Here is an 18584-nt window from a genome sequence, read left to right on the forward strand (position 1 = left end):
AGTCCAAGAACTGCTTGTAAGTGGCAGGGACTGAGAGAGGGGATGTGCCCCAGTGGCGCCGCAGTGGTAGTGGTGCCGCAGGCACCCAGAGGCTTGCGTACCTGAGGGGGTCTGCCAGCCTTGGAGAGGGTCCGAGAGGCCTGCAGCTCTCTCTGCGGGTCTCCCCCAAGCTTCATTTCACTCCGATCTGAAGATTGGAGTGACTTTTGGTTTACTGTGGCACTGCCGGGGCATCCATTACTAGGTCACTCCCCTTAAGGGGAAATGACCCGTTTTATGTTCCTACATAAAACCCACCAAACATCAGGTCACAACCAACCAGTGGGTCCTGACCCACAGTTTGGGAACCACTTGTATAAACTATTCTTGTAGAGAAGCCAGTGGTCCCCTGTTCCTGGCACTGGGTTCTAGTTTCTGCACCAAGAGACCTGTTGAATCAAAGGGACTTCTCTGTTCAGTCACCCAGATATCACAAGTTCTCGCACAGCCAAATGCTGACCTAATGTTTTTTAAGCCAAAATACACTTTTGCCAAAATACAAACAAGCAAAAATCGTCTCCAACAATTAGGATGGTTTTCAGGGGTGCTCTGCAGTTTGGGAGGATCTGCCAGGTGAAAAAGAGGGGGTGTCTTTGAAACAGTCACACTGCTTATTGGATTAGAGAAACGGGTGGGGGCTGATGTTCAGCACTGAAGTGAGGGATGCTCCTTGACTTACCCACAAAGCAAGCTGCCACCTTGAATATTGCTGCCTCCTTCACACAAGGATGGAACACACAGCTCAGAGCAGCACCCCTAATGAGATCTGGGCTGTAGGTCTTGGTCTTGCAGAAAATAACAATGAGAACTGGCATCAGGCATGTTTGTGCAAAGGGAACACTCTGTACTGATCCTACCACCCTTCTATCACAAATCAAGTAGTGAAACCCATGAAGTTGGATGTAGACTAAGCAGACCTGGGTTCAAATCCATGCTCATCTATGAATTTCACTAGAGGACTATGGGACAACGAACATCATACTACCTTATAGTGTGATGTGGAAATTCCCCATGGTATATGAGAAAATTTATACAGGTTGAGTCTTGGCATCCATGAGGGTTCCGTTCTGAGAATCCCTGCGGATGCCAAAAATCATGCTAAATGAAATCCATTTAAAAAACAATGTCCCTTTTCTCAGTGGTTTAAAAACAGCTTCACTTAACATTGTGAGGGAGAGCAGAAGCAGAAAGCAGACAATCTCTCTCTCTCTCTCTCTCTCTCTCTCTCTCTCTCTCTCTCTCTCTCTCTCTCCAGGTGCTTAGAAAGGCCTCACTCCTAGGCAGTGACACTTCCCTTCACCTGAAGCACAGGGAAAGAATGCAAAGAGGGAGGCAATAATCACTTCCCTTTGTATTCTTTTCAGTGCTCCAGGGGGAAGGCAGGGGTTGCTTGCCTGGGAGTGAAGCCTCTCTAAGCCCTTGGAGAGAGATTACAATGGTAAGTGAGGCTATTGTTAAAGGATGTTTTTCCTTTAATTTAAAGGACCATTCTCATCACACTGAAATAAAATTGAAGGTGAAATATCCTCAGCTAATGATATTATACCTGTATGAGTTTTGTTGAGCTAAAGCTCAGTAAGATAAAGCTTTGTAAGTAGTTCTACTCTATTCTTGACGAACAGGTGGGATTTAAAGTGGTACCCTGGGAAGGCAGCAACAAAGACTTACCAAATGTTTGGCAACATGGTAGAGCACGAAGTGAAGGTCGTGGCTTTGGGATTTCACGTACCTCCTCACTCTTGGGACCAGCACTCTGAGATAGGCCATTGCTTCCTGCAGCACATGGAGTCAAAAAAGTTCATATCCTAAGGCAGGGGCCTCCAAACCCTGGCCCGGGGGCCATATGTGGCCCATGGAGAGCCTCTATCTGGCACACGACCAGCCTCTTGTTCCCTGAAAGCCTCTGGCCCACTTGGCGGAACATGACTGGAACAGTGCTCTGGTTGCGTCTGGAGGGTGGCTTCTGGTCTGAAGGGCCGGAGAGGTTGAATGAATGAGCCCATTCATTATTTATTCGCTCATCTAAGTTCCATCTCTGATTTATTTATATAAATGTTACATTTAAATTTTTTTCCCGGCCCTCAATACCGGGCCAGATATTTGATGTGGCCCTCTGGCCAAAAAGTTTGGAGAACTCTGTCCTAAGGCGTCCTTTGCACTGGAGAAGAATTTTTCTCCTATGGAAGGCTTCTTATGGAAACCTCAGGAAACAATCCTAGCCAGGGGAAACACCAGCATACTGTCACACACACCAGCACACAGGCAGCCCCACCAGTGCAGAAGCCTGACAGGTGCTGCACTGACACAAGCACAGCAGTACACCAGAAAGCCATGCCCCACCACCAACAGGTTGAAGAAAGTCCCTGGCCACAAGCTCACCAGCAGAGAGGTTGAAAAAGGGGGGAGGGAAGCAAGGTGGGATAGATAAAGTTAGATCCCAAAATCCCTTTCTGAGCTGTACATGCCCCCAGTGGCTCCAAAGCTGGCAACGTAGCTTGTGTAGCTCATAGGAGTCCCATGAAGTAGCTGGTATAGCCCTGCACAGGAGTCATGCCATGCGGGTAAGTCTTTCAGAGGTCTGTTACCCTGCACATGCCCGATCTTGTCTGATCTCGGAAGCTAAGCAGGCTCAGGCCTGGTTAGTACTTGGATGGGAGACCGCCTGGGAATACCGCCTGCTGTAAGCTTATACCATAGTCTTTCGAGACTGAAGGTGGCCAACCATCTCACCCCCCCCACACACACACACAGTTAACCTCTCTAACATGATGGCACATTGGAATCAGCAGACAAAGCGCACTCAGCCCTGAGCAATCAGCACAGCGGCCGCATAGCATCAGGCTGTAAGGTACCCTATGTCTACGTTTGCAGCAGGACCCTATCACCCCGAGTTGGGGCGCCTTCTCCCTGATGTGCCAGCAAGACACAAGGCCTGGAGAGGTTAATCAAAGAGCTATTTAGGACTGAAGCATGCTGGGCAAATGTCTAGATCTCCGTCTACCATTGTGTGATCCTTAGAGAAAGGTCGGAGTACAAATGTACGTACATAGGAAAACTAAAATATTCAAGCATTCAGCTAGCTAGCTTGCAAGAAAAGAGTAATACAGTGGAAACTGGTTATTTCTCAGATACTTTGAGTGGACTGGAAACAGGTTTGTTTCATGTCAGCTTTGAGCTGGAAAACATGCGCTAGATCTACAGGTGAAGCCTCATTATTCGCGTGAGTTCCATTCCAAGCACTTAAGTGGATGGCAAAAAAACATACTATAGCAAATCAATTTTTAAAAAAAATTAAAAAAAGTTTTTTGGCTCAGGTGATTTAAAAACAGCCTTGCTGATCTTTGTGATGTAAGATCATTAAGAAGACAATCCATCAATCAGTCCTCCAATTCACTCCGCCCCTCCCTTCACCAATGCAAAGTGATCACCTTTCTTTCATGTGCTCAGGGGGAAGGGAGGGGTCACCCGGAGAGAGAAGGATTGATGGATTGTCAGCCAGCTGCCTCCCCTCTCATTAAGGAGGCTATTGTTAAAGAACTGTTCCGATTTTTAAACTGATTTTAAAGGCATGCATTTTCCCCCTTCTCCAGGGATCAGCACGTTCCTTCTCATTTGCAGTGGCCATTCATGCTGAGTCAAATCCGTGTATAACAAGACTGGACCTGTATATTTTCTGATGTCAGAAAGCCAAGATATAACAATGGCAATGGCATTGCTAGATGGGTGCGGGCCACACTGCGTGACGTGCACGGAGAGTGATACCACTACTCACCCAAATTTTTAAAATCTTTGTATTTCCAAATAATACAATCATGTTATATATCAATCAAAGCATAATTTCATGTATGAAGTTCATGTAACTTCAATGAAACAAACCTTAAACTAGCTCTTTTCCATCAAAAGTTATAAAAAAAACAGCGGGGGTGGGGTGATGGTACAATGCCACTCAAAGCATTGCCCCCCCCCCCGTCGCATGGGAGGAGATCCATCACAGGGGTGATGCGCTGGCGTCCCGCACCGGGTGACACAAACCCTGGTGACGCCACTGCAGAGAGGGAAGCAAATTAGTCAAGACAGGACCTGCAGGGGGAATGAAGCCGAAGACGGTGGTCAGTGTTGCGAAGCCAACATGTACAAGAAACCATTGAGCAGGGCCAGCCCATTCATGAGGCCAGCTAACGCAGATTGGTGGGGCTGCCCATCTCTGCCTGCCTGCCTACCTCCACTGCTCCTCCTCCTCCTCCTTCCACTCCCTGCATTGGAAAGGGAAGAAGGGATAGAGAAGAGCAGAGGAAGAGAAAGCTGGAGGGCAGGAGAGAGTTGAACAAGAACATGGGGAAGGGGAGGAACAGAGACTGGCACATCATCAGTTAAAGGGGGACAATATTTGGCATGCTGCCTTAGGAGGTCTTGGGCCTGCCCTGCCTATCCTTAGCATCATCCTTCCCCCACGGGCACAGCAAGCAAGAGTTGAGCTACAACATGGGAGAATTTCCCAGAACAGTCAATGGCAGGTCACCCCCGGCAACAAGAGTCTTGGTCCCTGCTCTTGGAGGTGATTCCTCTCTCCTGCTAATGTAAGTCACGCAGGTGGCCACTCACCTCCACCACCTCACTCTTATCCTGGAGATGAACAAGAATGTTCACCATTTCAGAAATGGCTGCTTCTGTTGTATGTGGGAGCCACTGTTTCCCCTTCCGGCTCCGAAGCAACCACAAGTGCTTTATCACTAGGGCACGGACGCTTGCTTCCTCCTGCAAATAGGAAACAAATAGGAAGAGTCACCAGAGATTGATACTTGCCAGGTTTCTATTCTCATAAGAGCATAAGAAGAGCCCTGCTGGATCAGGCCAAAGGCCCATCTAGTCCAATTTCCTGTATTTCACAGGCCCACCAGATACCTCAGGAAGCACACAAGACTGCATGCTGGTGCCACTCCCTTGCACTTGGCATTCTGAGGTAGCCTGCTTCTAAAAGCAGGAGGTTGCACACACCAATCATGGTTTGTAACCTGTGATGGACTCTTCCTCCTTACATTTGTCCAATCCCTTTTTCAAGGTATCTAAGCCAGATGCCATCACCACATCCTGTGGTAAGGAGTTACAAAGAATAATTACAGTTACTGAGTGGGTGGGTAGATAAATAAATAAATACTTTCTTATATCTGTTCTAATTCTCCCAACACTAAATTACTGGTGACAATGTGCAACAGAGATGTTGTTTCTGGTTTTAGCCCTTCATTGTCTGTGGCTACAAGGATGAGGAGCCCATGTCTCTTCTCCTGAATTTAGCACACACACTCTTGATAGCGTGCCCAGTACCAAGGAACTCCATGGGTCACCTGTACAGTGTCTGACATGACAATCTAAAACACTCACATGGTCAACAAGAGCAGAGTAGGTTGCAGACAACATTCTGATGTAGCTGGTTTCTTCCTCCCCTGTGATAGAGGACAAGGTGCTCTCTAACACATCCAAAATTTTGGGGAGGGCTTCTGGCTCGCTCACACCCAGCTGATTGAAGAGAGCCAGCTGTATGCACCAGGGGCTCTTCATCTAAAACAAAAGAGGTGGCTCATTTAAATATATACAGTCAGTTCTTGTTATCCTCTAGGGTAGGTTCCTGGAAAATCGAGTGGATACCGTGTTAGCAGATACTGAATCATTGAGCCTATGGGAAACATGGGGTTCGGTTCCAGGGAAACCTCTTCAACATATACTCTATGCACTTTATGAACCTGATGTCTATAGGGTTAGGTGATAGCGAAGGCTCATCAACATCTGATGCTTCCGCCTCTGTGCTGGCTGTCCCTTGACTAGTTCAAGGTTGCTGACCCAACAACAAGCCTCCTAGTTCAGCAGTGGGAAGGGGGTAGCTTCACCTGTCCTCGTCCTCAACCTGACTCTTGGCTCCTTACCTAGGCTTGCCCCAGAGCAGCCCTCAGGTACCCTTCCATTGGCCTCTCATCATCGCCATTCTGAAGGTTCAGCGGCAAGTCCCCAAGATGGTGCCCAAGATGGTAGGGCAAGTCAGGAAGTGGACACAAGTGTGCCCAACCATTCTCCATGGGCCAATCCCAAAGTCCCTTTGGTATCCAAAACTGACCTAAAGTAGACAACTTTCTAAAAAACTGACTGGATGCAATTACGCCCATTCCTTCCATATACTGTTGGCCATATACTGTATACTGTCTCTTCCTCTCAGCCCTGCAGAGCACCAACACTGCCTTCTGCTCACGAGGAGGCCACTGTCTCTTCTCCTCCTCCTCATGCAACCTCTCTTGCCCCCACCTGCCTGCCTGCTCTTAGCTGCACTGCTCCCCATCCCAGTGCACCAGCACAATATTCACAGGTAATGAGAACAGAGTCAGATAACTAGAAGTAGGTAGCAATTCTGCCCCTCGAACATAAGCAAATGCACATATAAAGAGGAACTGAGCTATCATGGGTGCAGCTTCTCTTATTACAGAGTTCCCACCACCTGATAGGTGCAGAGAGGAGTACACCCATCCCAGCAATCTTCTGTCAAAGTCCCTGTGGATATGCAAGAATGGAATCTGTGCATGTGCCGGCCAACTATCTGAGGAGTTACATTTTTATTATCCCTGTCTTTCGAGGATGACTTACCAAATCAGATTCAAAGATCAGGGAAGAAAGTCCTCTGAGGCTCAGCTTCCGAACCCCGAGTTTCCCATGATCCAGCCACTGAAGGAGAGAGTCTTTTGACATGATGTTTCCAAGCTCCTTCACACGGTTCAGGAGCAACTGAAAGCCCAAGAAGGACAACAGAAGCAAATTAATTGGGATGAACACTTTGGTTCACCTTGTTGAGCTCTTTGCAGATGAGTGATCATGGCTTTATCCACCACATACAGATGCAGAGGGCACAGCTATATCACTGGTTTAAATTTGGTGAAAAGCCATTTCCTCTCCTCAGAGCATCCTGGGAACTTTATTTCTGTGAGCGGAGCCAGAAAACTCTTGCATTGGCAGTGCCATCACAATTCTCAAGATTTGCTGGAAGGAACTGCATCAGTTGAACTGAACAGGAAATGGATAGAAGTTTAGAGCATAGAGTTGCCTGGACACACCCAGAAACATCTATCACAGTCTCTTCTGCAAGCTGAAGCAAAGACTCAAAGAGTGAATTCCAAGTCATTCACATGCCTTGTCTCCCTGACCTTGAGGTCAGAGATTCAGGGCAAAGCCAGCCCAGAGGGTATAAAATTCACACACCCCTCTGTAAACACAAGTAGACTCTAACTGATCATTTGATGCCCTGTAATGGTGCCCATAATTTGCCATCCACATGCCAACCAATCTTTAGGACCATTGGTTTCCATAGCAGTTACATGGCCTAATCCAGTGGTTCCCAAACTTTTTTGACTGATGGCTCTCTTGATCTACTGGGCCATTGGCCGTGGCTCTCCATTAAGGCTACAATTCTATAGAGGCAGGTTTTTCACAAAGATTCTGTGGCTTCCCTAGCTGGTTTTCATGGCTCCCTGGGAAGCCACAACTCACAGTTTGGGAACCACTGGCGTAATCCTATCCAGGGAAAGGCTGCAGGGTGCATCGCCACTAATGAAGCCTCTCAACTACTGCAGTACCCCTCACCTTGTGGTAGAGCATCACTGCTGTTTCATAGAGCCATGCATGCTCTTCAGCCCCAAAGATAAGCAGAAGGAACTGAATGATGCTAGGGACCAAGGAGTGTGAGCTGGAGAGGAGAATCCTGGAATAGGTAACAGGACCATGCAAAAAAAAGAAAGAAAAAGGAAAAGAGGCACTAAAGATGTCAGTGGAAGACAAATGATGCACATTCACATCCCACAACTTCAGCTATCTGACACTCTTTGAGAAACCCAGCAGTCTTCCTCCTACCTTACTAAGCTGGACAATCCCTCACTAAAAGATTGAGGACTGCTCAGCTGATCCCAGCACTCGGTTTCCTCTGTCACGATTCTCACGATGTTACAGAGAAGCTGGAGTGTTTTCAGCGGCTCTCTGCAAGCAAGATAAAAGAAGTAAGACCAGGAGGGTCACTGCCACAGATACACCAGGAGTGTGACTAAGGGTCCCACTTCTATAGAATCCAAGAGTTTCATTTAAGTCAGAAATGGAACAAGTTGCTGGCTCAGGAGTAATATTCTTCTTATTTTGAGAGTGTGAGATTGTAAGGTCAATTTCCCAGATGAGCGCATGTCCAAGGGAACCCCGGCCTGGGTGCCAAATCCGGGATTCCAACAAATCTGTGCGCCCGGTGAGCAGACCTTACCGTTCAGCCTGGGCGCTGCATGTGGTCCTCCACGATCAGGAGACAGAGATGCTCTGGGCAGTCGCATGTGCCTGAATGTCCTGTCACGTGGCCTTCTGGGATGCCTGGCAGCAGATGTGACTGCCCAGAGCATCCCCCAATCATGGAGGATTACACATGGCGCCTGGGTGGAATGGAAAGATGTAGTCCAAACAGGAACTGCTTTTCCTGTGTGTGCCGGTAGTGAGTTTGGCCACTGTGGTCCAAGAGGAAAAAAGGGCCACATGCTGGGCAAGTGGCCGTGGCTGAGTTGTATCCTCCATGCCTTGCAAGCACCGTGTTCCAGATTCAATACCTGGCATGGTCAATCCAAAAGCTAGCACCAAAACCCAAAAGATCTCTTGCAGAGAAAACTTACCTCACATCGTTGCCGTCCTTCAAGGAGACCGAGATTTGCCCCAGCAATGTCAGAAGCAACTTCGGAAACTGCTCTCTCACCCTTCTTTTGTTGGCAGCAGCACGGAGAAAGCTCCTCATGGCTTGGGTGGCATGTTGCTAGGAGACAAGGAAAAAGAGATGCCCGGTGCTTTTACCGCTTCTTCTTTCTCCCGGACCAGAATGTCATGCAGCAGAGGGTGAGATCCTGTGTGTATGCACCTGCTCATCTCTCTCAGCTGCAGGGGGAGTCCTCCACTGCAATCTTCCTGGTACCTACCGGGGACTGGGCTCGTCCTCCACCCCCTTCCCCTCACTTCCTCACCAACCCAAACTCCAGCTGAGGCAGGGTTGGCCCAATCCTGACCGAGGGAGAAAAATACACCTTCCTGTTCATGAACTCAGCTGGGCAGAAGGTTTCCTGCACAATCCCCAGTGATAGGAATGGATCCTGCCTCTTTTTCTTTCACAGCCTCCACTCATTTCACTAGGACTTGAAGAAAAGGGCATCCCCATGGGGTCAGATGGGTTTGTCTCTCACTCAGCCACAGTTCAAAAATCTCTCACCTGCAGTGAGCACTTCATATTGTCTCTTGGCAGGTCTCCCATATTGGAGTTTGCAACAAAGTGGTACTCTTGTAGCTGTACCAGCGGGGAGGTCATAAGGCTAGGCAGATAATGGTAGTGGGATAAGGTGTTCTCTCTATCTTTTCTATCTTCTGGTAAAGCATACCTAGAGGACAATCCTCAGGCTTTACTTCCTTCCTGCTCTCTCTCCCCCTTCCCCTCAAAAGGCCATGGAGCTAGACAGACTAGCTATGGGATTCTCTCAAACTCACATGCATGTTTCTTAAATTAACTGATGTCTGAGTCTTGAACTCAAGTCTCATACAAAGCTGCCGATCTCGGCTTTCCTGCAAAATGCATCTTTTGGGGTTTGGTCTCTGCCAACAACCCAGCATTGGATGGAGAGCTACATTGCAAAGATGTCAGCAACAGCAGAGATTTTCAACCCTTTTCATTTCACGGTACACTGACAAGGTGCTCAAATTGTCAAGGCGTACCATCAGTTTTTGGACAATTAACAAGGCACATTGCACTACAGGTGCGGGGCTTGCACACCCCAACGGCCCTACTGATAAATGACCCTCTCCCAAACTCCTGCAGCACCCCTGTGAACCACTGGCAGCACACCAATGTGCCATGGCACACTGGTTGAAAATCCCTGTGCTAGAGTATACCACATCAAGAGCAGTCCCTCCAACAGAAATCAGTTCTCTCTTTCCTTCCTGACAAAAGGAGAGCACATCATGCACGAGGGACAGTAATTCACACTTGTGGTTCAAACCCTGAAATCATATTCTGGATTGTTGTGGATATTAACATTCATTGATATTGAAGAAGTTGATATTCTCCAGGGTGAATTTTGGTGTGTAGATTTTGCCCTCAGTACCAACTCCCGTGGCTTCTCTCTCCTTGCATGGAGCTGCAGGATATACTCATACGCTACCGGGAGAAGGGAATCGTGACACAGTTCCACAGCACAGCTCTTACCACACTTGCCTGCTCTTCTGGCTTTCCCCGCATCTCATACAGCAGGGCTTCAAGGAGCAGGGTTGTATCGGCACAGGCAAACACCACCGGCCAGTGCTCCTGACAAGCGCTGTGAATTGAAAAACAGACAGTTAGGTCCCTTGGACCAGGCGTGGCAACATCTGCCTACCTTACTGATGGCCCCCTCCAACCTGGAGTCAGCCTTGGTGCCGCCCTATGTAGCATGCTCTTTGGCAAACTACAAGCCCCAGGATTCCTTACTTTCTTCTGGCATTCCTACATGTCAGATGTACCCACAGGGAGCAGTAACTCAGCAAGAAGAACTGTAATAATCATGAACACTGGAATCCCAGAGAGAGTGCAAAACTGCCCGATACCATCTCACTTAGCATTGCCTATTCTGACTGGCGATGGTTCTTCAGCATTTCCGAGAGGGGTCAAATCCACTTTCCAGCCCTACCAGCAGATGCCAGGGATTGAACCCAAGTCATTCTATGTACAAAGCGCGTGCCCTATCACTGAGCTAGGGGCTTTCCCATACATGATGCAGAACATATGGCAGTCAATGAGTTATGCCTGCACAGTGAATCCAACTTTACAGATTAATAGTGATGCCAAATGGGCACACTGTTAGTTCGGATTTTTGGAGCGGCAAACAACAGACAGGAGAATTCAGAGGACTTCTGACAAAAGTAAACCTTTACTCGTTTGCAAACGGGACCCCCACACACACAGGTGGAGGATCCCAAAAAACTACAATGATGCAGGTTTTATAGGGTATTCTAGATAGGGGAGGGGTACAAGAGCACACAAAGAGAGGAGAACATCCATGGGAAAATTAACAGACCAACAGGCAAAAGAACAACATTTGGCATTTGTTATCAGTTCAGGATGTTGATTTGAGAAGGGCAGTTTGACGCGCATAGACACTTTGTTTACAGACCTATCCATTGCAGAGGATCTGGTGCTCTATCAACATCCCTTTTACCCTAACCCTTTCATCCTGATTTGTTTCTTGCCATTGTTTATGGCTTTCTGTTCATCCTTGGGGCCATACTGCAGCCAGCTTGTTTTCTGAGAAGGATATTAGATGCTGGCTGGTATCATTCTTGGACAAGGGTCAGAGAGGGGCTTTTAGTCAGAGCATTTGGGCCTTGTGGGTATTTCAATATTGTGAGCTGGGCATTTTGGGGACAATAGGGAATCTTTTTGATGGAGTAGCTGGACTGATAGGGCAATTTTTACATCAACTTACTGATCAGGACCAGGAATTTTTCCTGACATCACTTCCGGTGGGTCCCAGACATTGTCATTCTAAAAAGTGGGTCCCAGTGTAAACATGAGAGAACCACTGCCTTAATTCAAAACAGGCCAATGAGACATCTGGGGGGGGGGTTGACACCCTAGTGACCAAAATTCTGGAAAGCGTGGCTTTTAGGAATAATGCCATCATGTTAGGAATAATACCATCATGAGACCATTTGATGCAGAATTTCATCTATTGCTTGTGGGGAAATATTCACTGCATTAATTTTCTGGCCATTATTACTACTCACTTCATGTCATGACTATTACTATCTCTCAGTCTCACCTACCTCACAGGGTTGTTGTGAGGACAAAATAAAAGGAGGAACCACACACACCATCCTGAGCTGCTTAGAGGAAGGGTGGTATAAAAATGTGAAAGAATTAATATGATTAATTAATAATTAAATAATTATGTTGCATGAGGAGACAAAAATTTATGGGCCCCAATTGTCAAGTGACCTAGCTACGCCACTGTATATATTTGAGGATCTGGAGGCCATTACTTGCTATAATAACCTAAGCTGCATGAAGTGTTGATATGCAGATACTTTGTATATGTGTGTGTATAAATATACATTCCGCACCCCCTTTTTTTAAGTATGTAACTCATAAGCATGTATCCATGTAATGCTATTTTTGGGGGGTTCTGTTTAAGCAATAAAAATAAAATAAAATAAAATGCCTGTACAGGTCTCCAGTGCCCACAGAACTGCCACTAAATCTCAGCCAGGCACAGAAGCATGCGCATACATAATGAGCCTATGGGTGCAATCCTAACCCCTTATGTCAGTGCTTTCCAGCACTAAGGGCCATGTAGCTCCAAGGTAAGGGAACAAACATTCCCTTACTTTGAGGAGGCCTCCATGAGTGACACCCAACTGCAGGTTGCAGCACATGTTCCATTGGCACCGCTATGCCAGTGCTGGAAAGTACTGACATAAGAGGTGAGGATTGCGCCCTATGTCTGTGTTTCTCAACCAATGCTATGTGTACCACCAGCGATACTTGAGGTTGTGTCTGATGGTACTTGTGGGACCCCCAAGCATCTGCTTCTGGCAGCAAGACAAATGAACTGATGTGACCAACTTCAGTAGGAGGCTTGGCTCAGTGAGCAGCAGGCTTTTCACCTACTCTAAAAAGCCCTCCTGTTCACCCTGAGCCTCTTCCTGATTGGTGTTTGTCATGTGGCATCTGGCCTCTCAACCCAGAAGTAACTGGCAATCACTTCTGCTGGTACTTCCAATAGGTGGATCATGCAAAGTGGTACAGTGTGGGATGAACATTGAGAAACGCTGGTCTATGTGCATACAAGGCTACAATTCCTGGCTCCTAATACAAATCAAGTTTGAAATATTAGGAAACTAAACCATGAACTAGATGTGACCGGACACCCGTAGAGATGCTCCAGAGCAGAGTATTCTTCATTCTGGTAGGCAGGCAGAGAGGGTGGTGGGGAACCCTGCTTTAAGTTTGTCCTGGGTGCAGAGACATGATACTTAGGGCCCAATCCTATCCAACTTTCCAGTACTGGTGCAGCCGTGCAACCAGGGCATGTGCTGCATACTGTGGTGGGGAGGCAGTCACAAAGGCCTCCTCAAGGTATGGGAACATTTGTTCCCTTACCTTGGGGCTGCATTGTGGCTACACCAGTGCTGGAAAGTTGAATAGGATTGGGCCCTTAGGCACTACTGTAAGCCCCATAGATCCCCAATGGGCCATCCAAGGCAGTACAAGCTGAAATCTCCTATAGCTGCTATGGGTGGTTTTTTATAAATACTAACAGAGAGGGAGAAATGCTTTAAATAAATAGATACCTGAAAGGATGCTGGAGGAGAAAGTTCACCACTTGGACCACGTTCTCACTTGCAAGCACGCCAAAACCTAAGAAGGGCATGTTGCTTTCACCCCTCCTTTCCGTTTTACACTTTTCAAAGAAGTGTTCCAGCAATGTCTCAACCTGTCAGGAAAGCAAAGGGCCACTGCTAAGGTACCCAGAAGCAAAATGTCTCAGAGGCTGTTGCCGTCCTAGGCAGGGCAACATCCATGAGGCCAGGTGAGATGAATTCCTCAGGTAGCAGACTGGTGGACGGGGGAGGGTGACCAGATGTCATAACGGCAAAAAGAGGATCAGGCACCCCCAAATGTAGGAATTCCAAGAAAAATGTAGGACATGACACAATAAAAGCTATGAACATTCATGTATTGATTTCATGTGGTTAATTTAAACACTTAGGGCACAATCATAAAACAATATTACTTCTTAAATTCAAAACTATAATACTTATAATTTATTATATATAACATTAATTACAAGACAGTTCTGTGCTGCCTGTAGGGGCCCACTCACAGGGAAAAGGAGGACATTAAAGTTCTTTTCCAGGACACGAGGTTAAAAAGAGTATATGTCCTGGAAAAAGAAGATACCTGGTCACCCTGTGGGGGGGGGGACCCAACTCCATTTGTTGGTTTCTGCCCACCGATTTGCTGCCCAAGGCAATTGCTAAAAAAACCTTTACTAAACCTTTTTTCTCCTCCCAATGCCTGGATTTGAAAACAAAGGAGATGGAGTGAGAAGAGGAACAAGAAGAACAGTCCTCTCTCCTTCATGCCAAACTCCCTCTCCATCTCTCTCTTCCCTATGAGAGAAGAGTGTGTGACTGCATTTAGGGAAACATTCAGGGAAATGTTATGGATCTGTACTTTCAACAGGATACTATGTAAATGCTTTTCACACTGATAGTCAATAGGGCTTACTCCTCGGTAAGCGCAGACAGAATTGCAGCCTTTGGGATATTTGGGGAATTTTCTTGAAACAGATCATCAATTGCTTGGGAAAGTTAGGAGGGTTCTTCTTTAGTTTAAATAACTTTTTAAACTTATACTTATTGTAACATTTTAATATACTTAGGCTCAAATCCTAACCAACTGTCCAGCACTGGCATAGCTTTGCCAACAGGTCAAGTGCTGCATCCTGCAGTTGGGTGGCAATCACTGAGGCCTCCTCAAAGTAAGGCAATGTTTGTTCCCTTACCTCACAGCTGCATTGCCCTTATGTCACTGCTGGAAAGTGGCTTAGGATTGCACCCTTAATTCATTTGATTTGACTTTGTCATGTGAGGGGTGTTAAATTGTCCTGTCTGATGATCTCACTTCCAGCCATGACATTACTTCCTGGTCAATGACATCAATTCTGATGAGCCCTGACAGATTGCCATTCTAAAAAGCAGATCCCAGTTCTAAAAAAGTCTGAGAACCACTGATTTCAGCCATGGATTTCACACAAACCCTTAGCATCTTATGGTTTGCCTCTCTTGCATACGTATCTTTTGGGAGATGACAGATATATTAGGATTGGTACCTGACATCTGTTCCATGCTGAAACTTGGGGTTATTGCAGAACTTAGAATTCAGGAACACCGAGCTAAACTTGAGGGGGGGAGGGGGGTTTATATTTTCACCTCTAAGGCCACTCACCTGACATATGGTCTTTCAAAGTCCTTTGGTTAGTACTGGCATGATATGCTCAAAAATATATCCTTCAAAACATGCTAAGGATCTGGCGCAAGGATCCCAATGGCATGGGATTGATTTACAACTCCAAGAGATCCAGTTCAAAACCAAGATCCTTCTTTGCTATCCAGACTGTCTCTCTGGATTTATTTGTTCTCCCAACGGCTCAATAATATGTGTCAGGTCTTACTTTGTTTCTTCGTTTTGTGTTTCACTGCTTACTGTTAACATGTTTTTAATACTTTGTTGGATGTTTTTCCTTCTGACCTGTTATGATACTTTGTATTTTATTATGGAGCTTTGTAAGTCCTCTTGGGTAATTCCTTCAGCATGGGAAAGGTGGGGTATAAATTTCTATACTAATAATATCTTTGCAGTTCCTTACCTTCACTACCTTGCCGCCAAACTGCTTGAGGAGTTGACGGAGCAAGCAATATATATCAAACACCTCAAAGGAGTTCTGGGCAGCTCCGGATAGGAAGGCCACGGCTTCCAAGAGTTCTTCAGGAGTCAGGAATGCACCAAAGACCTGAAACAATGCAACATCTCTGAGCGTCAAATCTTGCTTGGTTTATTCAACTATTTATACTCCACTTTTCCATGGAAAATGGTCTTGGGCTTTTAGTGAAAGAAAATGTCCAAAGCAGCTTACAAGTTCAGAACATACAACCGAACGTAAAACATAAACAGTCCAATGTACAACAATGATAAACAAAATCAAATCCAGAAGATTCCCAAACATTTCAGCACCATGACCCACTTCTTAATACAACACTCTATTGGGACCCACCTAGCTTTAACAGACTTTAAATGAAAGGCCATCTAGAAAAAAATATTGATTTATTTACAAGCAATAATGTCCAGAAAAAAAGAGCTAGCAGCTACCTTGCAGACTGCAGAAGCTGAGCTCTTTGCAGGTCAATTAGCAGCTATTTGATTTTTGAATAGGTATTGCAGATGTAAGTCAATCTGATGGGAGATTGACTTACATCTGCAATACATGATCTCACATCAAGGACATATTTAAAACTTCTTTCTTGGAATATTGCGGGATGGCGTAGCAAGGTTAACGATGAGACTTTCCAGAGATATTTATGTGATTTTCACATAATCCTTTTGCAGGAAACCTGGTCTCAAATTCCTTTACACCTTCAAGGTTTTAATTCCTACAACATTCCAGTTTATAGAATAAGCTCCAAGGGACGTTTGCAAGCGGGGATGACAATTTTTGTCTCTTCCCAGCTCAATTCAGAACTGGTGGTCACCAAGACAACTAGCAAATTATGTCATGCAGTCAAGCTTATTCTTAACCATCTCCAATTAATAATTGGAAAGGTTTATCTTCCTCCTGGCTTGAACAGCCAATTATTATCCCAGAATTGGAGCACCTTCTCTAAAATTGTCAAGGAGTTAGACATGGAATTTCCTTCATGCCATTGGCTTATTGGTGGGGATTTCAACGCCAGGCTTGGAAATTCAGAGCCGTTGCTCAGTACTGCCGCAAACTTCGATCCTGATTCATCTCTCCTTGATTTATTTTCTTTAGAGAGATTTTCCAAAGATAATAAAACGAATGCAGCTGGCCTCTATTTGGCCAGATTCTGTCTCAATTTTAATACAATATGGTTAAATGGCCTTGTAGATTTCCCCAATTCAAGTGAATTCACTTCTGCTTCAGCCATTGGTTCCAGTGTTATAGATTATTTCTTGGTTCCACTTCACCTCAAGGTCAATGTTATTGATTTTTTGCTTGATGATCTAGCAATGAGTGACCATTTTCCTTTCATACTCAAGCTAGATTGAGGTTCTTTCCAGTACTCTACCCCTGATGTAGAGCTTGAAAATGAATATGAAATTAGGCCTAAAATCATGTGGAATACTACAATTAATCAGAAAATGAGCAAACTGCTCTACACGGAGCCATACAAGAGCTATAGAATCCCACTTTTAAACGAGTCAGATCCGATAGAACTAATTCAGATATATGAGTTATTAATCTCTAGGGTTTCATCCACTTTAGTCTCCTACACTAGTATACCCTCTGCTAAAGGTGCTACAGGGGAGGGATCCCAAACAATATCCCCTTGGTTTCATAGGGATTGTATGGATCTCCAAAATCAGATTAGATCCGTTTACCAGCAGTACCGCTATTCAGGGGATATTCAAATTCCCGATACATCTTTTATTCTAAAGAAGCAGCTGCAACAACTGATCCAAGAAAAGCCACATAATGATACTTCCCGCTTGTGGTATAAACTACTAGCCGCCATAGAACATAAAAATTCTAAGCCATTTTGGGGTATAATCACCAATTCTGCTCAGAAAACTGCACCTCGCTCTCAGATGGTCATCTCCCCACACGAGTGGTGCCGCTTGTTCTCCACCTTCTATTGCCAAGAGGGTGAAAGTGGCTGAGCATCTTTGACTTTAAATCCTTCAGCAACCACCCCATGGCCTCCTGTATCCCCTGAAGAAATGAGAGAGCTAGTCTCTCAAAGTAAACAAGGGAAAGCTCCTGGGCCAGATTTGGTATTGTCAGAGATCCTGAAAGTGGACCCCGAATGGTGGGCCCCTATTCTATCCTCATTATTCACAGTGGTGGACCAAACAGGTATAATACCAGCTGAATGGACAAATGCTATTATAGTGCCTATTTACAAAAACGGCGACCATCCTGATCCCTCCCATTTTAGACCTATAAGCCTTTTAGCAGTGGGGGCAAAACTTGATGCAAAACATCTTTTAAACAAGCTGCTATCCTGGATGGAAGATCTGGGCCTTCCAGGGTGGGATCAGATAGGATTTGGAAAAGGATCTTCACCAATTGATCACTGTGCTGTTTTAGCTCATTTGATTGACAAGTACAATTGGACAAATTTCTGGAGGAAAAGTCCATCACGGGTTACAAGCCGTGAAGTGTATGTGCAACCTCCTGATTTTAGAAGTGGGTTACCTTAGAACACCATATGCAAGGGATGGCACCGGGATGCAGGTCTCTTGTTGTCTTGTGTACTCCCTGAGACATTTGGTGGGCCACTGTGACATACAGGAAGCCAGTGGGGTAGCAGTGCAGGGGGTAGCAGTCACACCGGGCAACAAGCTTTAGGGGGGCAACAAGCTGAGCTTGACACTAGTGGCCAAAATTGAGCAAATCTTGGTATATACAAATAATACCATCACGTTATATATCATTAGAAAGGTTATTTAATGCAGAATTCAATGAAACAAACCACATTAGAATAACTGTATTTTATCAAAAGTTATGGCCAATTAACCAGAAAACAAAAATACAACTGCCTTAAAGAACAAAAACCGACTTTAACTCAAAGCTGACTTATGAGACTGATTTTTCTGAGAGCCAAAGAGATGTTCTTATGATACAGCAGAGAACCAGTAAGATGTGAATATGAGTCAGCTCTCATTTCCCTGTATCATAATACAGCTACTCCTGCTAACTGGTAAAGAGGCACTTTTTCACGTG

The sequence above is a fragment of the Tiliqua scincoides genome, chromosome 10 (genome assembly GCF_035046505.1).
Source record: "Tiliqua scincoides isolate rTilSci1 chromosome 10, rTilSci1.hap2, whole genome shotgun sequence".
NCBI lineage: Eukaryota > Metazoa > Chordata > Lepidosauria > Squamata > Scincidae > Tiliqua > Tiliqua scincoides.